This window comes from Arctopsyche grandis, chromosome 2, assembly GCF_051622035.1.
Source record: "Arctopsyche grandis isolate Sample6627 chromosome 2, ASM5162203v2, whole genome shotgun sequence".
Classification (NCBI taxonomy): domain Eukaryota; kingdom Metazoa; phylum Arthropoda; class Insecta; order Trichoptera; family Hydropsychidae; genus Arctopsyche; species Arctopsyche grandis.
In genome coordinates this window covers 16,559,525-16,566,967 of record NC_135356.1, presented here as the reverse complement: position 1 = coordinate 16,566,967, position 7,443 = coordinate 16,559,525, and positions in this window count along the sequence as shown.

Sequence of the window (7,443 nt, the reverse complement as noted above, 5' to 3'; positions counted from 1 at the left end):
GAATTATATACATAGCGGTTCGAAGCACTGATTTTTTTTTTAAATCATGAACCATATTGAATGTCGTTTGAAACATAATATTATGAATATATTATATTTCTGGGAAAGCATTTTTTAAGTTATTAAATGGGATAGTACAAACTCCTCAGGTTCTTAAAAAATGGATAAACAAACGGATCGGGGAAGCTGTAGTGAGCAACTTGCCCTTTAAAAGAAGGTACACTTGGTACAGAGTATTAGTCTGGAACGAGCGGCGACTGCGCGTAGACCTGAATCAGTCAATGAATGCTGTTAAGCGACTTTGGCCTTTCATTTGGATTATCCACCCACCCCTACGCAACAATATGTTGAGAATATACGGAAAAAAGTCGTAGAAGAACTATTATCTCACAAGCAGAATTCTCTCAAATTTAGCTTGACATTATATGAGTAATGTCCTTTAATTCAATATTTAAGCATTGGTTTTCTCGCAATATTTTTTTCAGAGATCTGGAGCAGAGAAACACTTTTTTTGCACGGAGCAGGAGCGGATCAGCAGCACGAAAATTTGTAGTACATTTGTGTTACCGGCAATGGAATATCAATTGTCAAAGAAAACTTTATTAATAACACCAATATAAACATTAAGAAAAGATTCAAAGTAACTGGATTGATCGAAGATAAAAATCCGATAGCAACGTTCGTAACGATCAAGAAAATCCAACTATAACACCAAACACCAAAACCCAAGGTCGATATAGTAATTGAAGAAACATTTTACAAAAATGCAATCGATGGTGCAATCGGATATTACTATCGCAGAGCAATGACATTGAAACAGTTCAGTGAAAAGGCGGACATAATTCAATTCACCAAATTGGTCAAGTCTATTGAAAGCCAAGAGTGAATAATTAATAGAACATCTAGTAAAAAGGGTTGAATACCCAAACACAATCTGCTTAGGATGGTCGACTTTAGAGTCTTTAATTAATATTATGTATTATATGTATTATGAGCATTTATAAGAATTAAAAATAGGTGTTTGAGCTATTTTTCCTATAACGCTGTACATATTAACATTATAATAATATAATCATTGAAGTATAATGTATAGAAGCGCTCTCAGCTTCCAAAAATGTTGCCACAAATCTCCGTCCAAACGGAGATGTCGGCTGTTTTCCTCAGTTGTTTGTTAAGCTCTGTAGCAGTAGGATCTCTTTGAAATAGGCCCTACTAGTGAAATTGTGTGGTAGTATTAGTTCGACAAAGTCCGAACATCTGTAGTGCACGTGCGCCATCCTCACTCATTGAAAAACAGGGCCGTACACCGTATTCTTTTTTAAAACTAATTATTACTTTATCTACATTGAAGTAGTATGCATAGAATTGCTCTCAGCCCCTAAAAATGTTGCCACAAAGCCACCTGTAAATTTATTCAAAAAATGAACGATCTGTTTGACATATTAAATTCTCAAAATTTAGGACATCTTGGGTATAAACATCCATTATTTGAGGGGAATAAAAATGAAATTTTTAAATTCTTAGATGACGCTACAGATTATCTACGTTCACTAAAAATAACCATTAGAACGAAAACCACAAAGAAAATAAATGGAGTAACGGAAGTAAAAATAACTCAAAAGATAAAAAATTTGATCGAAACTAAAAATAAAACTGGGTTTTTGGGACTCATAGTTGATATACAAAGTTTGAAAACTGTGTATAACAATATAATTCAGGATGAAAAATGTTTAAAATTCATTCCAACCTACAAATTTAGTCAGGATCACATTGAGTTGCTATTTGGAAACATCAGATCACACGGAGGATATAATAATAACCCCAATTGCTGACAGTTTAAATCAATATACAAGAAGCTACTAAACCACCTAGTACTAAGATCTTCATTTAATGGAAACTGCATACCTCTTGAAAATATTACTATACTAAATTGTACATCAGCTATTCAACAAATCAATCAAACGTCTTCAAAATATCGTTTTGAGGATGAAATTGATGAAAATATTGTTGAAATAGGATGACATTGAAACAGTTCAGTGAAAAGGTGGACATAATTCAATTCACCAAATTGGTCAAGTCTATTGAAAGCCAAGAGTGAATAATTAATAGAACATCTAGTAAAAGCTGTAGAATAACCACACACTATCTGCTTAGGATCGTTGACTTTACAGTCTTTAATTAATATTATGTATTAGATGTATTATGAGCATTTACATTGAAACAGTTCAGTGAAAAGGTGGACATAATTCAATTCACCAAATTGGTCAAGTCTATTGAAAGCCAAGAGTGAATAATTAATAGAACATCTGGTAAAAGCTGTTTAATAACCACACACTATCTGCTTAGGATCGTTGACTTTAGAGTCTTTAATTAATATTATGTATAAGATGTATTATGAGCATTTACATTGAAACAGTTCAGTGAAAAGGTGGACATAATTCAATTCACCAAATTGGTCAAGTATATTGAAAGCCAAGAGTGAATAATTAATAGAACATCTGGTAAAAGCTGTTTAATAACCACACACTATCTGCTTAGGATCGTTGACTTTAGAGTCTTTAATTAATATTATGTATAAGATGTATTATGAGCATTTACATTGAAACAGTTCAGTGAAAAGGTGGACATAATTCAATTCACCAAATTGGTCAAGTATATTGAAAGCCAAGAGTGAATAATTAATAGAACATCTGGTAAAAGCTGTTTAATAACCACACACTATCTGCTTAGGATCGTTGACTTTAGAGTCTTTAATTAATATTATGTATAAGATGTATTATGAGCATTTACATTGAAACAGTTCAGTGAAAAGGTGGACACAATTCAATTCACCAAATTGGTCAAGTCTATTGAAAGCCAAGAGTGAATAATTAATAGAACATCTAGTAAAACCTGTAGAATAACCACACACTATCTTCTTAGGATCGTTGACTTTAGAGTCTTTAATTAATATTATGTATTAGATGTATTATGAGCATTTACATTGAAACAGTTCAGTGAAAAGGTGGACATAATTCAATTCACCAAATTGGTCAAGTCTATTGAAAGCCAAGAGTGAATAATTAATAGAACATCTAGTAAAATGTGCTGAATAACCAAATACTATCTGCTTAGGATCGTCGACTTTAGAGTCTTTAATTAATATTATGTATTATGAGCATTTATAAGAATTAAAAATAGGTTTTTGAGCTATTTTTCCTATAACGCTGTACATATTAACATTATAATAATATAATACTATGATTACTAACAAAATAAATTTAAAATCGGATATTACTATCGCGGAGCAATGACATTGAAAGAGTTCAGTGAAAAAGTGGACATAATTAAATTCACCAAATTGGGCAAGTCTATTGAAAGCCAAGAGTGAATAATTAACACTTTGGTGGCCGGTGGTAAGTATATGTGATCATGGCGCGCCAAACGCTGGTGGCCGATGGTTAGTAGGTGTGATCATGACTGCGCCAACCGTTAGTGGCCGGTGGTTCGCCATACTAACCACGTTTTCACCAACAATTTTTGATCGAAATCACATCCAATGTCTACACTTATTTTTCGACTAAATTTAAAACATCATCAAATAAATTTTCTCTTCAAATTAAATTTAAATTATTAAAAAAAATACTAAATGGTGTAATGTGCATATAATATTTGTTTTACAAGATTGACATACATTGATGCGACTAAAACTGCGTTTGCATCGAAAGTACGATGCAGTATGACACATATGGTCAACATTAAGTACAACATAAATATTTTTTCAAAAAGATTATTTCGCCGCTTCCCTATTTATACAAAAATAAACAGTATGAAGTCTTTCACATTGATTTTGTTAAATATGATGTTGTTTTTTCCTACCCCAATGATCACATATGAAAAATCTGCTTTTGTCTAAATCAAGCAGAACTTGAAACCCTTTTTTTATTTCGTCTGTTCGAAACTGCGAACATTTAGGTAATCGTGTGAATTTTTTTTCAAAAAGAATTCTTCACCGCTACCCTATTTATACTAAAATAAATAATACGAAGTCTTTCATAACGATTAACTTTCGTTAAATATGGTGTTGTTTTTTTCCTACCCCAAGAACACGTGTGAAAAATCTGCTTTTGTCTGAGATAATCTGAATATTAAATCCCTTTTTTTTTATTTCGCCTCTTCAAAGTTGCGAGCATTTAGGTCAGCTTGTGGATATTTTTTCATAAAGAAATCTTCACCGCCAACCTCAGAAAAATAAGCAATATGAGCCCCTTTTGAACGATTTTGTCAAACATAAATTTTATTTTATTTTCTTTCTAACTAATCTATATATTGTAGGAATCTCGTCATCGTCATCGAAACATTCGAGCATATTCCACAACAAACCACATTCCTCGCATAACTCGCACACGTAAACAATACGTGCACTTCTTGGAATCAATCGCCAGACGTTCTAACAAGTTCTACCCCTACAAGTCGAGTGGAACAACACCAGTCGAAGCACACCTGCAGCCATTAAACCAAAATCGAGCGGAACGGTTCCCAAACGTTCTAGCAAGTTCTACCCCTACAAGTCGAGTGGAACAAAACCGGTCGAAGCACACCTGCAGCCATTAAACCAAAATCGAGCGGAACGGTTCCCAAACGTTCTAGCAAGTTCCACCCTTACAAGTCGAGTGGAACAAAACCGGTCGAAGCACACCTGCAGCCATTAAACCAAAATCAAGCGGAACGGTGCCAAAACGTTCTAGCAAGTTCTACCCTAATCGACAAAAACACATTCCTCGCACACGCATAAACACCAGCTGCAACGAGTCACGTGATGCCCAAAAACAATATAAAAGGAGGTCCACCCCAAACAACTTTAGTCGACCCACAGCAACAAGCGTCGACACACAGCAGCAGACCAGTCGACCCACAGCAACAAGCGCCGACACACAGCAGCGGACCAGCCGAACGAGCCAGCAACACACTGCCGCATCCAGAGACCTTCTGAACATAGCCGAATGCCGAGCCAGCAACACACTGCCATATCCAGAGACCTTCTGAACATAGCCGAATGCCGAGCCAGCAACACACCGCCATATCCAGAGACCTTCTGAACATAGCCGGATCCAGAGCAACGACACATTGCAGATCCAGCGGCCATCACGACACCAAGTCAACAGCCAATAGCCGCTTCAAGAAAACTTCCCCAAATATTCTAATACACTTGTACAATATTTAGGCGAACAATAAAACAACTTTATTCAAACAAACAGCAGTATTAACTACTAAAACACAGACGAACTCGTCTATAATACATGGCGGACTGGTGGTGAAGAACACCTTCACAACTAGATCAGTCCCCATTATATTATAAAAACGACTCTTTTTCGTATATTTGGATGAATTCAGAAACGTTTTCAGTTGCATTCTAACAGTGACATAGTGCGAACGTCAAAATTGATCTGGTGAATTCTCAGTTTTTGGATTTAGGTATCAGAATTTTTTTAATTGAATTACTGACCATAATATTTAAACGTGGTTTTTGTGCTTATTTTATTATTTTTAATTCCTTATATAGAATGGATCATTAAGCATAAAAGGAATTTAGATAGGGATAATAATAAGCAAGAATACAATCTAGTAAATAAGGAAATTAAAAAGAGAATAGTCAGGGATGTCAGGGATTTTAACAGCAAGCTAATAGAAAATACCATTAAGAATAACCGTAGCCTGAAAAAGTGCAAACAGGATCTTTTCTTAGGCAAAAACCAAATGATCGCAATCAGATCAGAGAGCGGAGTAATAATTAGGAATAGAGAAGAAATCATAGACAGAGTTTACACGTTCTATGCAAAACTATACGAGAACGACAACGGCCAATTCCCCGCTCTGGAATCGACACACGGCCAAAGGGTTCCTGCAGTATTGCCTAGCGAAGTAGAGGCCGCGCTAAAAACTGCAAAGAACGGTAAATCCCCAGGGGAAGATAATATTCCCATTGACTTACTAAAATGTGGCGGCCCCCCCCTAATTAATATCTTAGCTAGGCTTTTCAGCAAATGCATCCAGAACCAAGCTATACCAGAAGGATGGAATAACGCAACTATCATTTTAATACACAAAAAAGGCGACAAAAGCGATATCAAGAACTACCGACCCATTAGTCTACTTTCAGCGGTCTACAAGCTCTTCACGAAGGTTATTACAGAAAGGCTGAAGAATATCCTCGACGAGAACCAACCTGTAGAGCAGGCAGGGTTTAGGGCAAATTTCAGCACAATGGACCACCTCCAAGTAGTTGGCGAACTAATCGAGCGCGCCAACGAATATCAACGGCCATTGTGCCTAGGTTTCGTCGATTATGAGAAAGCCTTCGATACAGTTAGTCATAATGCAGTACTTAACGCTCTAAAAACACAGGGAGTGCCGGAACCCTATGTGGGACTGTTAGCTGCAATATATAAGAATGCCACAGCTTCGGTTAAAATTTTTTCAGGTACAGATAGATTTAGCATAGGAAAAGGAGTAAGACAAGGAGATACAATCTCGCCCAAGTTATTCAATGCGGTGCTGGAGGGAGTTTTCAGGAAATTGGATTGGGATACAGCCGGAGTAAGCATCAATGGTCGCTTTTTGAGTCACCTTCGGTTCGCAGACGATATAGTTTTAGTAGCTCGTGATTCAGCTGACCTACTTATCAGACTAACACAGCTGGACAGGGAAAGTAGAAAAGTAGGATTAAAAATTAACGTAGATAAGACTAAACTAATGTTCAATAGTTATTGCATGCCTGATAGCATCCCCTTAGATGATAAACCAGTAGAAGTAGTAAATAATTATTTATATTTAGGTCAAATAATTGACATGTCTGGTAGTAAAAATGAAGAGATAAAGAGACGTATGAAATTAGGGTGGAGTGCATTTGGACGGATGAATGCTGTTTTTAAATCAAAAATGCCACTCTGCCTGAAGAAAAGGATCTTTGATCAATGCGTTTTGCCAGTGATGACGTATGGATGTGAAACTTGGACACTGAACGCCAAGATGCAAAATAAAATCCAATGCACTCAAAGAAGTATGGAACGCTGTATGCTTGGCATAACGAGGAAAGACAGGAAGCGGAACACGTGGGTGAGAAATATGACAAGGGTAGTGGACATAGTGGATAGAGTGAAGAGATTGAAATGGCAATGGGCGGGTCACGTAGCTAGGAGGATGGACGAAAGGTGGACAAAAGAAGTGCTTGAATGGTACCCGAGAGAAGGCAAAAGAGTAAAAGGAAGACCGCAAGGAAGATGGGTGAACGAAATTAGGAAAATGTGCGGAATGAGATGGATGAGTGTTGCGCAAAACAGAGACGAGTGGAAGCGTGTTGGAGAGGCCTTCATCCAGCAGTGGATGGCGAATGGCTGTAAATGATGATGATGATGATGATGATATAGAATGGATCAAGGCGAATTTGGTGATATTTTTGAGGAC